The 18,427-nt window shown below is 38.4% G+C and overlaps 1 protein-coding gene and 1 non-coding gene across 2 annotated transcripts in view; one reads left to right on the top strand and one right to left on the bottom strand.

Moving 5' to 3' along the window:
* LOC134531786 (FERM, ARHGEF and pleckstrin domain-containing protein 1) overlaps window positions 1–18,427 on the bottom strand; it is a 348,816-nt gene that overhangs the window by 182,492 nt on the left and 147,897 nt on the right. The window lies entirely within an intron of this gene.
* Trnas-cga (transfer RNA serine (anticodon CGA)) lies at window positions 17,270–17,351 on the top strand. The gene has a single exon. It is a non-coding gene; the product is annotated as a tRNA-Ser (tRNA).

Here is an 18,427-nt window from a genome sequence, read left to right as displayed (position 1 = left end):
GCATTGCAAACTTTTTTGCTCTCCCTGGTGTATATCTGGCAACAGAGCAGACTGAAACAAGGACAGAGCCAGCGGCCGAACACGTGCACTGGAAAGAGAGAGTAGATGCCCATCTGAGGATGGGACGCGCTACAGCGACGGTACACACGTGACCTGGGTCGCGAGACTGGAAAACTAGCGCGCTGCCCGCCATAGAACAGTCGCCGGCCTAACAGTGGCTCACCGAACAAGCCAAACAAGATTGGAAACTGAAAGGACGTATCGAAAAAATGTCCAGCAAAACTGCCAAACAGGAACCCCTCCACTGCTGGTTTTAACTGCATGTCCAAGAGAAACCACAAGAATTAACAAGGAAGAAGAATACACAAAGCCAAGACCAGGAGGTTTGTAAATTGTTCACACGCATACAGGACAGAGATAATTCCAGGGAACGAATCATTCGGAAAACAATTGCACAGCACAGACAGTCTTGGGAAGCAAACTGGGTTCGTTTATGCCGTCATCGTATTGTTGTCCAGAAACACTTTCAGCTTAAAGGAAAAGATGGAAATTGCTAGAAGCAAGGTCCGAACTATAGGGTGGATGATACAAAACTTTCCCATCCGAATATATCCAGCAATTCTTGAGTTGCAGCAGCAGTGTGATGGCGGCCATTTTCGCGAAGAAGCGCAATTCCCCCAGAAAGCATTGCAATGCTCGAGCGGTCTATTGCTGCAATGCAGTGAACAACCACGCTTAATGAACTTGCGGCAGAAGAGTATGACCATTGAATATATATATTCAATGGTATTACATGAGAATTCAGAAGCTCGTGGACAGATACGATAAATGTTCAAATGTTGGAGGTGTTTATGTAGAGAAGTGAAGAAAACTTCCTGTGTGTAACAGAATGGTTCAACTACCAAACTAGCGTACATTTACGAACAGCGTGACAAAAACAATGTATTAAGAAGCCGCTAAATACGGCAAACTTACTAAAAATGTGCAATGTACAGCTCTTAAGAAAGGGCAAACAACTTGTAAAACCTTGAAAACTGAACATTTGTGACAAAAGGATGTGTGCCACGTGAAAAAAATTGGTCACTGTCACAGTTCCTCTGCTATATATTTTTGATTACAATTAATTATACCCACGAGATGACTTTGCACAAGTTTACTGGGATATTCTTTTTTATATCGGCTAGCTGATGAAGCAAGTTCACTCGGGAAAATTTTCTCTGCGATTTTCTCATAACGCATACGATCACTTCAAGTTTTCAACAGTAAAAAGAAGAAAAAAGGAAGTCGATGGTTCATTCAATTCAACGAATTGCTTTGCTTTTGAAAATGAGGCATGTCATGCTCACGGTGATTTATCAAGTAAAACTCCGAAGTGTGACAGGTGATTGGAAAACGATTACCTGCAGGGGAAAAAAATTCCGTAAGGAGCGGCGGGTGTCCTCACGAGACCCGATAGAGAACCAACAATACACTTCGGTGTTCGTTAAGGGGCCCGCCTCGTCAGGGGTGTATGTGTGTTAGTGAGGCGGGATGATAAGCGCGACGCTCGATGGTATTTCTAGCGCGGTATCGCCTCTAAGCTCAAGGCTCTGAACTGGCGCGCAGTCTTCTCGTCGTCAATTGATAACTGTGAAATTTGTGCGGTGACCGTATTTTTATATTACGGGGAAATGAAGATAAAGGTGTAATGCAATCCCCTTAAGTGCTTTCAAGAATCTGTACCACTTGTTTTACACCTAAAAATTACTCTGAAAACATGCGTTTCAGCCATTTTGACTCTTCTAGAAATACAGTTTAAAAACATGATCCAAAATTAAAAGTACTTTTCGGGCCTCAGCGAACTCTTAAATGCTTTTCGTAAACATACCCCACTCGGATATCTTGAGTAGTTTTGAAATCGCGTTGTTTTTCCTTAAGCTCTGCACACCGTGTGTGTGACCAGGTAGGCTATGCAGAGCTTCAGGAGAAAACAGTATGTTCAAAAACTGATCAAGATATCAGAAAAAACGTAGCGTCTGTTTACGACAGGAATTAAAACCATTTCTGAGGAAGGATTACCTATTGTATATACAGTATTTCAACACACTATAACTTCCGCCAAATTCCCTGAGTGTTTATTGTTTTCGCTGTCCTTTCTATAATTTTCCCCTTTCTCTTATGTATATCTTGCAAGTTAACATAAATAACACTACAAGTTACTAACGCAATACATTTCAACGAAAATTCATTACACAGAATTGTCTAGAAAATAGTTTCCTGCACAGTATAGAGTTTCCACTGTTATCATTTTCATCACCACTGCATAACCAGCATTGACAGTCTGAAAAAGAAATTTAACATAATTTGTTCATCAAATTTTGGAATGATACATTATTGTTTGTAATAACCCGAAATGATATAAATATGTACTTCAAATTTATGCACAATGGTTTTAATCCCATAAACTATGAATATAATATTAATTAAGACATTAAGATACTACATAGTAAGAAAAATTACTAACCCTAGCTTGCAACCAAGGTATCTCTTGTCAGTGCCCCTGTTTTTTTTCCCAAGTTTTGAAAACACCTATTCCATTCCCTGAGGTTTCCCCGTTTTCCAGATTTTGCCTGTCTGCGGGAACTCTGATGTACAGAGTTAAAAAATGTTAGTGACAACAACAACAAAAATGCAATAACGGTAGGGTGTTGAATTTACAGTAACAGCCCTTGAGTAAGGGCGATGAGGAGCAAATGGACACACGTCGCTCCGCGCTGGAAGGGTTGGGACACGGGAAGCCCTGTTCTCCGTCGGGTTAGTGGCGGCTATAAAAGTTGCCTTTCCGCCGCTGCGGGGGGGGGGGGGGGGGGGGTGTCGCCAGATTGTTCGCTCGTAGATACTCCAGCGAGTGGCTGGTGATATCAGCGTTCACTGCCATTCCACTCGTCACGGGGCATTCTGTTCAAATACACATGTGAGCGTCTCTTTCAGCAATCGACAGATATGTGTGCCGTCTGATCTCGGTAACTCGCAAATTTATGTGCTCTCTTGTTGGAAATACACTTATAGTACGAAAATCGGACACAATATTCAACGTAGAATTATTTGAAATAATTCCTGAGCGTGACAAATATATAAAAAATGGCGTTTTCAAACTGCATTTCATGACGCGAGTCATACGTAGTTCCCACACCCGCCGCTAGATTTCGTTTCCGGAGCAGCTACGTCGTTCATACTACGTTTCAATTAGCCTAGCACCGATTACCGCATTTTACATATCGAGATACAAATTTCGACCACAACATGTTCTATAATGTATCATGACCTATTTCTATTAAGTTCCACATTTCACAGTTGTGGTCATGAAGAATCTCACATTTCCGAGATTTGATCAAACATTGAAGGAGATGATTTGACGTCGTTGGATTTTCCTTGTCGGAGCAAAGAATAGATAAGAGAGAATGAAAAGCATATTTAAAACGCTTACGCTTACTAACATAAGAAACAAGGAGGTGAAAACCTTTTGAAGACGAAAAATAGATTTCATTATCAAACACAAAATAAAAAAACCAAATGTTTTGTGCAATATTGTTTTGTAGTTGACTGAAAGTGCCGAGCTTTATGTACCGTGGCACGAGCTGCATACGCCTTTCTCCCACGCATTCCCACCAATGGCAGACGATTACTCCCAGCTTTTAAGTGCCTCAGCACGCACTACTGCGTCACTAGATGCAGACCATTCCACTGGCTGGTGTCGAGGCCGGTACGCTTTGGCGAAAACAACGTGTTAAACATATTTCAGGGTGTTTCGTGGCCAGTGTTTGACAAACTATCTTGGTTTGCAATGTATTGTGTACAGACGTTTCACATTGCATTGCAACACACAACTTCAGGGTTGGGAAAAAAATCAACTGAGAACTGAAAAAAAGGGGTATAATAGGGTTATGTATATACTTTGTAAGTAGTCGTCTTCAGGAGTCCTATCGTGATAGGCTATTTGAAGCAGACCCCTGATTATGTAACACCAATAGTATTTCACGTATCGAGTGTGACTGTTAAACAATTTACAATATAAATCAAATACAGCAATAGTAAAATATAAGTTCTGTACTATTCTTAAACAAGTTCATGAAATACTAATCCAAGTCAGAATTTTCCGAATTGTTTAACCTACGCCTTTCTAGACACACATACGGTATGCAGAGCTTCAGGAAAAAAACAACGCGATTTGAAAACTACTCAAGATATCCGAGTGGGGTATGTTTACGAAAAGCATTCAAGAATTCGCAGAGGGCCGATAAGTAATTTTGTTTCCCGGATTAAGTTTTTAAACTGTGTTTTTAGAAGGGTGAAAATGGCTAAAAGGCGTATTTTCAGAGTAATTTTTAGGCATGAAACAACCGATACAAATTCTTGAAAGCACTTGAGAGCCTTCATTTCTCCGCCATATAATGTTACGGTCACCGCTCGAATATCTTTAGTTGTCCCGTGCACGACGAGAAGACTGCGCGCCAATTTAAGAGTCTTGCGCTTAGAGGCGATACCGCGCAAGAAGCACCAGTGAGTCCCGTCTCAACAGCACGCATACACACCAGGCTAGACGGGCCCCTTGACGCCCAACTTCCAGACACACCTGACCTCGACCGGGCTGGCGGGACGCCGCGGCGATGATGTGGCGGCGGCGGTCGGCGTCCATCGCCCGTCCGTCCTCGCGACCGCGACAGGCGCGTGCCGCCGACGCCCTCGAGTTCCGTCGCTCGCTCGCCGCCGGCAAGGCACGGCTTCTCTGCTTCAGCACATAGGCCCGCGATTCTCGTTCGCCGTTTTCTCGGTAGCATTTCACGACGCGCAGTCGTTAGAATTATTCCTGCACGTTTCCGACAGCCGGGTGTGTAAGAAGCTGTGTACACGATTGACGGGGGGGAACGTAAGCCAGGGGTGCCCACAAGGGGGGGGTAACGACGCAGACTGCGTCATTAAAATTTCAGGGGGGGGGGGGTGGTTAAAAGACGAGAAAAATGTATATATTATTTAAATAATTATAGCTTCTAATGTGAAAATACGTTTCTGGTGCTTTGATAATTGAAAGGGATCTTGTAAATCAAATTGGCAACCCCGCACTTTCCTCAACAAAAGCAGTTTGGCATCTGTCGGTTCAGGATGGAAATATTACCTGATATGACCAAAATTATTAATAGAAAATCAGTTTTAATTAATGCAAAATGTGATAAAATATAATACTAAAAAAGTATAATATTATAAAATAATTCAGTAAATCATTGAGAAAATGGCATAAAAAATTTTCGGGGGGGGGGGGGGGGAGGGGGTGGGTGGGCACCTCTGCGTAAGCGTGTGAGAACTGCTATCGGCGAGGGAAGTTCCAAAAGCTTCCACTGTCGGCGAGACGAGCTGACGAAGAGGCGAGGCATTGCAGGAGAACACACCTAGCAGTTCACGTGTCGTCTGCAGTCCACGGTTTCTGCTTGCGTTTTCGCTTGTACGCGAACCCCCATCCGGGCTCGTGTAGTTTTTGCCCTTCAGGTGCGACGGGTGTGAAACTGACCTTAAAGATGGGCCACCTTCCAGGGTCGCCATACGCCGTGCAGAGCTCCAGGTGTTGACGCGCCATTTACAAAACCGATAGAGATTTATTAAAAGTTGTGTCGTTACGAACAGCGTTTAAAAGCCAACTGCATGTTTCTATACAAGTTTCATTCTATGTTTTAGTCTAGAACGTGTACTTTTTAGACAGTGAAGACGACCAAAACAGTTGTTTTTTTCGCGGACATTTTTAGGTACGAAAAAAATTCAACACACAGAACTGTTAAGTGGTATAGTAGCGTTCAGGTAGCCTTTACCTTTAATATTCTGTCATAAAATCACAGGGTCACCACTACAAGTCTCACAGAGGCGCTTTGCCGACGAGGAGACTGCACGCCAGTTCTGTGCCCGGCGCGTAGAGGCGAGGAGGCGTGTGATGCGCGAGCCAGTGTCGCCCTTAACAACCCCCGCACTCTTAAGAGCTCATGCGCCCGAACGGACGACTACCTCAAGCGAAGACTACAATGACGCCCATTTGCTTTTAACATTTTTTATGCCATAACAATTATCTTGATTTAGATTTTAAACATTTGGCTACCTTAACGCACAGTAACTTATATAATTAACTGCTACAAATAATTATCCCTGTGCCTAGATGTAATCTTATACGTCGGCATACCATAGACAAAATGTGCATTACTTCAGCAAAGGAAACAAGGGATTTCTTTGTAAAACAGCAAATCCGAACTTGTATTTTAACAGCTTCATAACATTTCACTCAGCTAATAAATTATTTGCATACAAAAATCATTTAATTTTTTTTTCTTGTATCCGTATATCAAATTCATATGCGTTTTTCACAAAAATATCGTCTGACTACTGAACGAGGTTTCTTGCGGCAACACGCCTATCACTATCATCCCACCATGTTGATTCGACACGCGCAATTTGTGATAGAAAGCCAAAGGTAAACATTATTCCTCATACTTAAAAGTAATAACAATAAATTTGAAAATAAGTATCTAAATTAAAATTCTTAAGCCTCGGTCTCTCACCCTATGTTATTTTTTTGGTGTTTTTTATTGCTTTTATTTAAGGTATATTCATAAAGTTTTAACTCGATAACTCCCTTGGCATTATTGTTCTGCCACAAATATTTTCAACAGATATCAACTTAGTGTAACTTAGTGTAAAAGCGCGTAATTATTACTTGCGCGACTTTTTACACCCATTATATTATTACAATAAGTAAATATCTGTTGAACATATTAGTGGTAGAACAACAAATACAATGGAGGTAGCGGGTTAAAATCATAGAAATAGCCCCTGATTGAAAGTAATGACGATAAAAAATGGAGGGAGGGAATCAACATGGCGTGTGAAAACGAATCTTAATTTATTTAAAACATAAGTAACATACTGTTCTTGTAAAAGTTTTATTTTATTTATGGAAGGTTCGCTTTTGGCGTACAGCGGAGGAAGGAAACAGGTTCGCTCTGCCATGTGCACAGTTAGAAGCGGGACACAAGAAGCCGCACAGACGCGGAGGATGACGAAGCTCGTGACGTCAGGAACGCCGCGAACAATCGCTCTTCTTCACGACAGAGGCGCCGCGCGACTGCTGCAGTCGAGTTGGCAGGGAAAAACTTTTCCTCCCGAAGTTTCTCACGCAACGTTTCTCCCAGAACATTAACAGGGTTTTCACAAAAAGAAAAAAACTGTAACAAATTATCCCTGATTTTTCCCCCGACTTTCCATCGCCGAAATTACAAACCCTAATTGTCTAAAACCAATATATATATATATATATATATATATATATATATTTGGCAATTTTATGAAAGAAAATAGCTGAATTTCCCGGGAGAAATCACCCTTGGGAGCTGATTTTCGGGGGGAAAAAAAACTCCGTTCTCAGTTGATGGCTATGTAATATAAATTTTTATATTTAACGCCCTGCGCTACCCGCCTTGGTAGCTGATTAAGATCTGAAAGTGGGTAAACAATTAAAACGCAAAGACGTCGCCAGTAGACGTAGAAGGCACCAACAATGCAATAGCATTGAAAAATAGGGAAATTTTGATCTTTAACGCCCCCGCAACCCTCCCTTGGGAGCTGATTTTCGTAAAATCATTTCTTAGCGGATGTCTACGCACAAAAAGGAATGTAGTGTCAAATTTCAAGTCTATAGGTTCCAAGAGAATTCGTGATGAGCGAGTCATTGAGTAGTATTTCGCGTCATACAAACTTCAACAACCCTTTTCACCCCTTTAGGGGTGTAATTTTAAAACAAATCTCTCCTTGGTGCACCCCTAGGGTACTCAAGGAATATTTTCTCCACATTTCAAGTCTCTAGGTCCAACGGTTTGGGTTGTGCGTTGTCAGTCAGTGTTAGATTTGTATTAAGTAGATAGAGAAAATTCAGGCGCTATTTGCGCTAATTCCGGTTTTATAAAAACACAAGAAGTTACAACAACCACGTTTTTCAAATACCCGATTTATAAACTACGCACAACGACAAATAGCAACGCAAGCATAGGCCAACTTACAACTTCTTGCGTTTCGGCTTGAGTTTCCGTCTTTCATATGGCCTAGATCTAACATAACCCCTTATACATGCCATTTATAGTACACCATCTGAAAGAAAATGTTTTCAGACTGGGTGAACGCAGACTGGATCATGATATTTTAACCCCCACAAATTACTATCAATGGGGAATTCCCATGACTTAACCAGGGTTTCAAATAAATTTCCTCCTGACTTTCCCTGACCAATTACAACTTCCCTGCGTTTTCGCCCTGACTTACCAGAATGTTGACAGCCTGGTTAAAGACAAAGTGTCCTATTTCATAAAACTACTAATCCACAAGTTACAAGACAATTCACATGTAGCTAAAGAAAAAGTAAACAATTTCGTTCTTTGAATTATACTTGCAATGGTGAAGAATGATTAAAAACATTTTTGTGGACATATCACAGTGCTGGTTTATACTGTATATCATTAGAAACCTCAAGAAAGGTAAAAAGAGGTAACTAAAAAAAACACACACAAAACAAGCCAAAATAAGGTGATACCATATGAGAAAGAATAGACAGCACAGAGAATTCCGTGGGAGGAAATAGTCAGCAAAATATATATCATTACTGTGTTTGTCTCTACGCTGTGATAAATTTCTCCTTATTCTTTCCACGTAATTTTCTGTGTGTTTCTCTATGACATAAGAGTGTAAACCAACAGCGGAGTATTCACACAAAAATGTTTAAAATAAATAAAGCAAAGAAGTTGATCAATAAAACTACGAGTTAACACATATAATTACAAGTTCAGATTTAGAAGTTACAAGTTGTCTCTACAAGTAATATTCCACCTGCGCTTATGACGTTTCTTTTAATCTACATAGGCTTGTAATATAAGGGTATTAATTTATACTATTCTTAATACCAACGTGACATATTTTACAAGTATTATTGTACGCCACTTGAAGTATAACAGAGGCAGTTGGGAAAAAAATGGAAACCACATTCGGAGAATACCCGTCGTCTTATCGCTCGACTTCGCTCAACAAAGTGAAATGTTCAAAAAAAAAAAAACCTCCATAAAAACATGTTTTCTGTTCGTACTACATTTGCAAAATAAATAAGTCTTAACTGTTTTTAAAACCTCAAACAAACATTTTTTTTTGCAATCGCCAGAAATCATTTATAAACATGAAACGTAGTTACGTGATCTATTTCAACGTAACAAAACACAAAAATTAGCACAATAATCCAGGAAACAACCCCCCGCTGGCATAAATCGCCTCTTGGTTCCCGTACACGGAAGTTGCCGAGTGAAAAGATAAGAGGCAAAACGTGACCACGCATGCCGATGCGGGGGGATGCCAAGTCCAAGGACAGAAGAAGGGAGCGGAGGAAGAAAGAGGAAGACATAAGATGGCGGGAAAAGTGCCAGGGGACGCACTCCCGGTCACGTGATCCGCGACAAGACAACACCAAAATCCGGAGTGGGTAGGTCCTCCTCCGGGTAATTTCTCCAACAATTCACTGGCACTGCAAACACCCTCCCAACATTATACAACAAAAATTTAACAAAAAAGCAAATTCACCCCGAAAAAATAAAAGAGGGGGGGGGGGGGACCCTTGCGTAGCTGCGGAGTTTTGGAAAGACTAAGTTTCACTGACACCAGATCAGCCCTCGAACACATCGGGAGTTGGCCGCTCACTCGTACAACTTCGCGTTCGGAATGAGAAGGAAAAGAAGAAGACGAAACAATCTGCGAGATTTCGTACATTTTCACACGATTTTAAAGTCTTTTAAATGTCGCTAACCTAATCCAACCGAATTTTCATTTAAGTTATAACCACCCTGATGTGCGAAAACCTACTCTCAAGAAATTACACACACACACACACACACACACTTACATATATATATATATATATATATAAAACTTAAGAAATTTATTTATTTTAACACACCTAATATAACCTACATGTTACTTTTACAACATTAAAAAAATAAAACAGATCCGAAGATTCACGAAAACGAATTATTCGGGCGTCTGTCTCGGGAGTTTTCGCATTCCGACAGCGCGTCGGCTTAACAAGGGGGGGGGGGGGGGGGAAGGGGGAAACTTAGATAACCGATGGTCGGGACGTTCCAGAGGGAAGACGCCATTACAGGGACTCCACCGGGCAGCGGTAGAAAAAGAATGGTGAAATAAAGAAGACGTAGGGGATAGGGGGAAAAGGAAAAAAAAAAAATAAAGCACTGCCCAAGAATAAAATAGCCCTTGAAAACAATAGAGGTCGGGTACATATGCTTCATTTGGTATTCCGGAGGTGCGCAGCGTTCAGACGAGAGCGAGAGAAATAAAAATCCCTCCCCACATAAGGCATGTCGCAGGGAGGCACGCGCATTGGTAGGAGCCTGTTGGTGAGAGGCGGGAGGGGAAGGAAAGGGGAGCCATGATTCGGCAGAAGGCAGGAAAAACGCCGGCGATTATCGTCCGCGCCACGGCACCGCCGCGCGTGGCCACAGAACAAGAGGGGGAAAAAAAAAAAAAAAGACAACCAGCATCTCGGTTGCATCGTGCGGGAGTACTATAGTCCGTGCGGCGTAACTTGTCTCGAAATTCGACGGTACCAGTGCGGTACTCATTTCCCAGCTGCCACTGGCGAAGAATGGGCAGCCTTCTTTTCACAGACGAGCGAGCCAAACGCCCGATCGTGCATCTTCAGTTTTTTTTTTTGGTTCATTGTAAATAAATATGGCGGTGTTGATAAAAGGATACTAATGGTCAATTAGGTTATGTTAGCTACATTATAAATACTTTAAAACATTGTGGACGGTTGATTTGGTTAGGATAGCTACATTAAAGATACGGGGAAAAAAAACATTAACTTCGGGGAACTTCGGGTTTTGGCTCTCTCGTCTGTGAAAATAAGGCTGCCCGGTGAAGAATCGCGTGTTTTTTTTTTTGTTTACCAACAGACATCCACATTAAGTATGTTAACAAACATTGTTAACAGAACAACGGTGGCAGAAGAATACTTAGACCAATTGGTAAAAAAATTTTTAACAATCAAATTTTGAGACAATTTACATGACACTAACTAACAAGAGTTTTGCGCACGAGTTATATTTTTACTACCAAATAGTTTTCTTCTTCTAAATGTTATTTATTATAACTGATTAAATGAAACAATAACATTATGATTTATTTAAGCAATTTCGAACTTCAACGGTTTCTTGAAAATTCATCTGTTCATTTGCAAGAAAGCGAGTAGTGAAATAAATAGCCCACAACACGAACAATTCCGAAGTAAAGTTTAGATTAGGTTCTGTCAGTATAACAAATAATATTTCTTTATTATTTAGGTTAGGTTATGTTATAGTAACTAAAATGAAAGGTTTGTTAGGGAAGGTTACCGCTATTTTAAAAAAAACTCATTGGCCGTAAAATAAAAACCACGAGCGATCGGCAATCTTTGGACTACTTCGGAACTGTTGGGGGGCGTGACTCTCATCACTGTGAACTGCCGCCGGCTTCCCCTTTAACAAGGGAAGCCTTCTTTTCACAGACGAGAGAGCCAAAACCCGAAGTTCCCCGAAGTTCATGCTTTTTTTCCGTATCTTTAATGTAGCTATCCTAACCAAATCAACCGTCCACAATGTTTTAAAGTATTTATAATGTAGCTAACATAACCTAATTGACCATTCCATTAGTATCCTTTTATCAACACCGCCATATTTATTTACAATGAACCAAAAAAAAAAAAAAGAAGATGCACGATCGGGCGTTTGGCTCTCTCGTCTGTAAAAAGGTTTCCCCTTTAACAGAGCGACTTTCTTCCATAGAGTCAATTTGCAGGCGAGTAACTGGTGGATTCGCCCAAAGAGATCGAAGCTACAGCGACCAAGACCGTCGCGTAAACGTAAGTTTCGTCACCATCTCGCACGTGCATGCCGGGCGCCATGCGCCAAGGCCGGGTTCGTAAACCCCGCAAGAAGCGCAAGAACGCAAGAAGTCGAGCAATAAATTTTCAAATACCCGTTTCAAAAACTACGCACGAGGCAAACGAAACGCAACGCAAGCATAGGCTAACTTTCAACTTTTCGCGTTTCGGCTCGTTTTTTCGGTCTTTCATACTTGAAGTTAAGTGTCCGAAAACGTTTAAAGACGCAGAGGTTATTCCATAGATGCCATCGATGTGTTTTTTATTATTATATACATCACATTTTCACTTAAACTTTCACACAGTGAACAAAATTAATTAAATCATATTATTGACATATTTTTCTAAACTATAAATATGAATGATCAAAGTCAGTCCAAGGAAGAAATTTGTTTTCTACTGTTTTACAATCCCAAGTTGTATGTTTGGCGGCATCTTGCGACTTTCGTGTCTTGTTATAAACGACGGTGATTGTCTAGCGTAGGTTGCGTGTTGCAACGTTGCGTCCCTCGCGTAGTTTATAAATCCGGCCTTGCGATGGTAGTTTCGTTACTTCTCCAGTACAGCCAGTGAAGTGCCTGGCACAATCTGTGTGAGTCACAGAAAAGGTAAAGTGAAAGAGAGACAGAGACGTCACTTCCATGTTGTATGGTCTCTGTTGGGGTGTTTTGGATAGGTAGTAAGTTTCCACAAGCTTATAGGAACGTAAAAAAACAAACAACACGGGAAATAAAACCAACAAATAATATAAAACCATAGAAGCATTTTTAATATGTATGGTGTCTATGTTATACATACTTATGCCAATTATTAATACACTCGGTGTGTTTTTATTCTCCATAATACATTATATTTCTACTAACATATGCTACTTATTTTCACAACAGTCCCTAGTTTCGGGAATGTTTTTTTTTGTTCATGACTCACCCCAACCTTTTTTTTGCAAACTTTCAAATTTCGAAACCAATACAATTAAAAATTTTTAAAGTAATCTAGCAACAACAACAAAAATGTGAACGAGTCATTCAGCACTTGCCAGTGATCTGGAAACATCAAACCTCGATAACGAGCGAATTCATGTGCTCTCATGTTGCAAATTAACTTATAATTCGAAACTCGGCCCATAATTTAACATAGATTTTTTTTTAAAAATGATGTAGAGTGTGATAAATATACTAAAAGTATAACGTTTAACCCTATTTAAAAACATAACAATGTGGTACTATTGATTTCTGAGGGCTAGCAAAACAACAGGAGTAATGAACGCACGCGTCGCATGTAAATGCGTCAACGCTGAACCCGTGACATTTTCCCCTAGACCGCAATTATCATCGCCTGCGTTTTTGAGGTTATACTTATTTAGGCACGTTCAAGGTAAAATTTTAGTATGAACCAGAAATGTAATTTAATTAGCGTGCGCTACACACCGAAAATTTAAAAAGTTGAAAGCTCAATGCATTGGCATGCAGAAACTGCTATAGCCACGAGTGGAATTCGTTAAGATGGCGGACCCACGTGTGGAAACATGCAACCGTATATAATAACTTTCGCGAACATCGGTGATGTACTAAGAGTCTTGGTGTGCCAAAGTAAACTTATGATAGTAAAACTATCCTGGAATACATTTTGTAAACTTGAATAGTCACAACAAGATGTAATCGCAACTTTGGAAATACCTATAATTTATTAGTCAGAAATATTTGTTGGAAGAAACATGGCGTCAAAGATATTTAATTTTTTGTTGGTTCTCAAAAGCATTAGGAACTCGCCGCTATTTTTTTGTTTGTATTTTTCAAACTAGAAGTTGCAGTCTAATAGACACATAAAAATTTTTTTAAAAACATATTACCACACTAGTAAGCATATGCATGTATATTTGTTTTGATTTAATTACAGAAATAAGTCTGTAAATACTTCTTACAAACAAACCTTAATCTTATTGAGCTGATTCAATAACTATTTAATCACGAAATTGTTTTATTAACATGGGGTCGAATATGTGTGGGCTAACAATTTCTTGTGTTTCTACAGTATGACTAACGCAGCGATATCTCTACATTTCAATTTTAACTAAGGATTGTCAAGTTACGTGTATTTTTTTTTGTCATTATATATGTTTAGGAATATAAATTATAACATAAAGTATTAAAGGATAGTTGTACTATTATAAATATTTAATTTTCTATACCTATGCGTGGTGTAAATTCTGCGATGTGTTCACGTAAGTAATTTATACGGATGAATCACACGGGTCCACTATCTTTTAGAGATTTCTGAGACTTCCACAGATGGCAGCACCGTGTTTACACATGTCCGTTTCATTTACGTAATTACTCCTACCATATGCCGTATACAGAAGGATACATATGTTCAAACATCAAAAAACGCAAAAGTATAGGTACACCAGTTCAAGACTATAAACATATGCCACAAAACCAATCACTTGTAACAATGACCACTAGTTCGAGGTTTTATAAATATGTCACAACGAAGGTGCTGATAACAATGCACTAAAACTAAATAGCTTTTTTATAACCGTAATATTTAAAGATGCAAAATAACAATTATCGGGTTGGCTGAAAACTATTATTTTCACTTGAAGATACAACATACCTTTATACCCTACGGGTCCGTGCATTATTTGGAGGTTGGCATTAGCAGGGAAACTAAATTCAAATTATAGTTTCGTACCCCCCACGTAGTGTTACCCCCCTGGGTCTTATCTGTCGGCGCTGACGGCGCAGGTGCGGATACGGAATTTGATTGGTTCGCGTGACCTGTGACGTCAAGTGCGGATGGTGCCGTCGCGTGGAGCTATGTCCAATCGGAGCCGGCGAACCTGAACTAGGATGTCAGACAGGCAAGACTGCACCATCTGACGTCCGGAAAAATAAATATTCCCCAACGAGAAGCGTGTTGAGTACAAACTGTAAAATCGCGTGAAAATATTTTTTTTCTGACAAACATTTTAATATTTAGGTTTGTGTCACTTCGAGTTTGTAGCCTACACCATTTCGCTGTATTTGCGTTTGTTATTTGCTAAGTTGCTTTGAAACGGAAAAATGAAGATACACATAATAAATTCAAATAATTTCTAAATGTTATTGCGTAGGCACAAAAAAAAACACAACTTTGGAAAAATATTAATAAATAACTTAAATTTTCAAGAAATATGTCGAAATTTCATAAATTCACATTTTCGTTTATATATATTTAGTCTAAAGCTAACGACAAAGGCCAATATAAATATATGTATCAATATACCGTGCTGCCCTCTACGTAGTTTATTATAATACGAACCAGATGCAACGGACGAGACAATTGTGACAAGCTAAAAAAAACTCCTCTGACAACATGGATGTACAACGCTGTAAGGCAGATCAGTCAATCCCGTATGAGCAATTATGGCAGAGCCTTCAGAGGGGAGAGGAGTTTATATTACAAGGCTTTAACCGTGTCTCCCCCCTCCCCGGCCGTAAACATGGAATCAAAAACCCTGCGCTTGCGTACTGTGACTGTGAACTATAATGATAACATAATTCCGAGGACCTCTCTGGGAATCCTATATATTTTCGTCCCTGCTTGTAAATAACCCCCAAACTCCTTCCACCAATCCCCCCCCCCTTTTTTTTTCCAGAGACATGCCATTTTCTCTGACCTTCTTTATAGACTTTAAGGTACCTACTTACTGAAGTAAATTTTCAAAGTGTCCTAGTGAAAGGTGCCATCAAAAAAAAATTTACATCACGTTTTATAAAAAAATTTCATGCTGAAACGCCATAGCTGGTATACACTAATTGTGTTTATGTATTCATTTTCATTGTCCATTCTTAGTTTTTTTCCCCCTATGAAATTCAGTGTGAACACTTGCAGAGAGGCGTTAAAGTGCCCTTGAACGTGCATATAATATGATTGACACATTATAATAATTTTGTTTTGTAATTTACGTTTTTTATTATAAAGCTCTGCAAACAGTTTGGAAGGTCATAAGTCTCCATAACACTTCTTAATATTATATGCGACTTAATTAGAGTAGAGAGCCTTTATTTATTTTTCTTTCAGTGAAGCTAGTTTTAAATTATTAATTATAGAAAAACTTATGTGATAAACGAGAGTTATGATATGTAGATGCTCGATTATAGTCCTGGCAAAGTCCTAGCCCTCCCAGATACGTCACTAGCTTGTGGCTGATGACTACCTAATATACTTAACCTACCTTGGTATAAACCAACAGTAGCGTAACTTCAAGAATATATTTTTAATCAATCTTGTCCATTGCAAGAATAATTCAAAGAACGTTGTTTACATAATGTGTTAAGAATAATTCATAAACTAAAAAAAAGTGAGTTTACTTATGTAGGCGCGTACGAAGTTATAGCCTACTTACTTGGAGTAATGAAACACTAACTTTAATTTTGCATTAAATATTAATAGCAATAAAATTGTGAAAGGGCTGGCGTGATATAAATACGGTTGGTAAAGTAGAAGTCCAATCAAAATTAAAATATTTAAAAAAAAATTTCAGTATTCAAAATCATATAAACACGTATAAAAAATTAAATATTAAAATTAGTAAAATAATATGGAAGAATTATAATAAATAATGAAATCAATAAATATGTTTAATGTTTAATCTAATTTATTAAATTTAATTATTTATTAAATAACAGAGTTCGGCGACGGAGGTCCACGAGGAGTGCTGCGGCGAGAGTTGCGCCAGAGGTGCGGTGTGTAAGGACTTGAGATAATGAGTGCGAGTAATTGATTATAGGCATTTTAAGTAAGTTTATGTATTAGTGTTGTACATATTAGCAGTCAATAAAACTGTGAAAAAAAAAATAATAATTGGGTTATCCCTATACCAACCCAGTTCTTCCCAATCAGGTTTTTTTTTAAAATTAAAAGTGTTTTCTGTCACTTTATGAAAGTTTAAACAGTGTAAAAAAATGTTTTTTTTATATAAGTGAAGAACGCGGGTTTCTATGCACATAGAGTCTACGTCAAACAAAGTTTTCGGAAAACTTCTTTTCAAATATGGCCGTCGGAGAAGCACGCGAAAAAAGCAAAAAAGTCGGAAGTAGAAATTTTAACACTTGCGTTTCGTTAATTATTAACCGGATGAATATTTAAATTTTCATCATTTATAAACCGGTACTCTATAATGCTCTACAGTGTGGCTGCTGAACATTTTGTGTCGTTCGTTTTTGTATAGTTTGTAAACCAAGCCAAAAACTTTACATATCGACAAATACCAGTCAAATCAATTATCAGGCAAAGAACCCTTCATGAGCTGCGGTGTCCGAGTGGTTAAGGAGTTGGACTCGAAATCCAATGGGCTATGCCCGCACAGGTTCGAATCCTGTCCGCAGCGAAATATTTTTTTATAAAGCTTATAAAATGCGAGATTTTGGCAGTCATTATAAGAATTTTATGAAAAATGCTTCCGACGACCTAATACAATTTTATTTTAGTTTTATTTTTATGATTTTTTTATTATTATTATTTATTATTATTATTTATTATTATTTATTATTATTTATTATTATTTATTATTATTTATTATTTTTAATTATTTATTATTATTTTTAATTATTTTTTATTATTAATTATTTTTATTTATTATTTATTATTTATTATTTTTTATTTATTATTTATTATTTATTATTTTTTATTTATTATTTTTTATTTATTATTTATTATTTTTTATTTATTATTTTTTATTTATTATTTTTTATTTATTAATTATTTTTTATTTATTATTTTTTATTTATTATTTATTATTTTTTTTATTTATTATTTTTTTATTATTTTTTTATTTTTTATATTTTATTTATTATTTTTATTATGATTATTTTTTATCTTTATTATTATTATTATTATTGGTTCTGGCAGGGCCCCTCAGGTAGTGATGGTCCTATTTTGTATTCGTCAATTCGAATAAGAATGTATTCGCAAAAAAAAAAAAATTTCTATGAATACGAAAATATTCGTGTTTATAACTGTGAAGACGAATAAATTCGTATTTGCAAGTGTGAATTCTAATACAGTGTTATTCTTATTTCCGTATGAACATTCGTAGTCGCATATTAGAGAATACATAAAAAATAAAATATTCATATTCGCGCGTCGCACTTATCGTCCCGCCTCACCAACACGATACACACCTGACTAGGCGGGCACTTGTGTTTGTCATGTGCCTTCAGCCATTTAAATATGATACTGGCTCCCGGGCACCAGAGTGCAGCGTGTTTCCGAAGACAGCTGACGTACTTAATTCTGTTTCCTTTAACTTTTCTTATCGCGGGTGCAAAAGTCGCTCATCGGGCGAACAAGGGTCGTTAAAACAGCGAGGCAGGGAGAGATGGCAAATCGAGTCATTAGTAGGGTAGGAAAATGTGGGTCACGTCAGCCTTTGAAAAAAAAAAATGGGTCGCAACTGAGATCATT

Source organism: Bacillus rossius, chromosome 5 (genome assembly GCF_032445375.1).
Source record: "Bacillus rossius redtenbacheri isolate Brsri chromosome 5, Brsri_v3, whole genome shotgun sequence".
NCBI classification, from domain to species: domain Eukaryota; kingdom Metazoa; phylum Arthropoda; class Insecta; order Phasmatodea; family Bacillidae; genus Bacillus; species Bacillus rossius.
The sequence above is the reverse complement of the archived record's forward strand: the minus strand, read 5'-3'. Positions and strand labels throughout refer to the sequence as shown.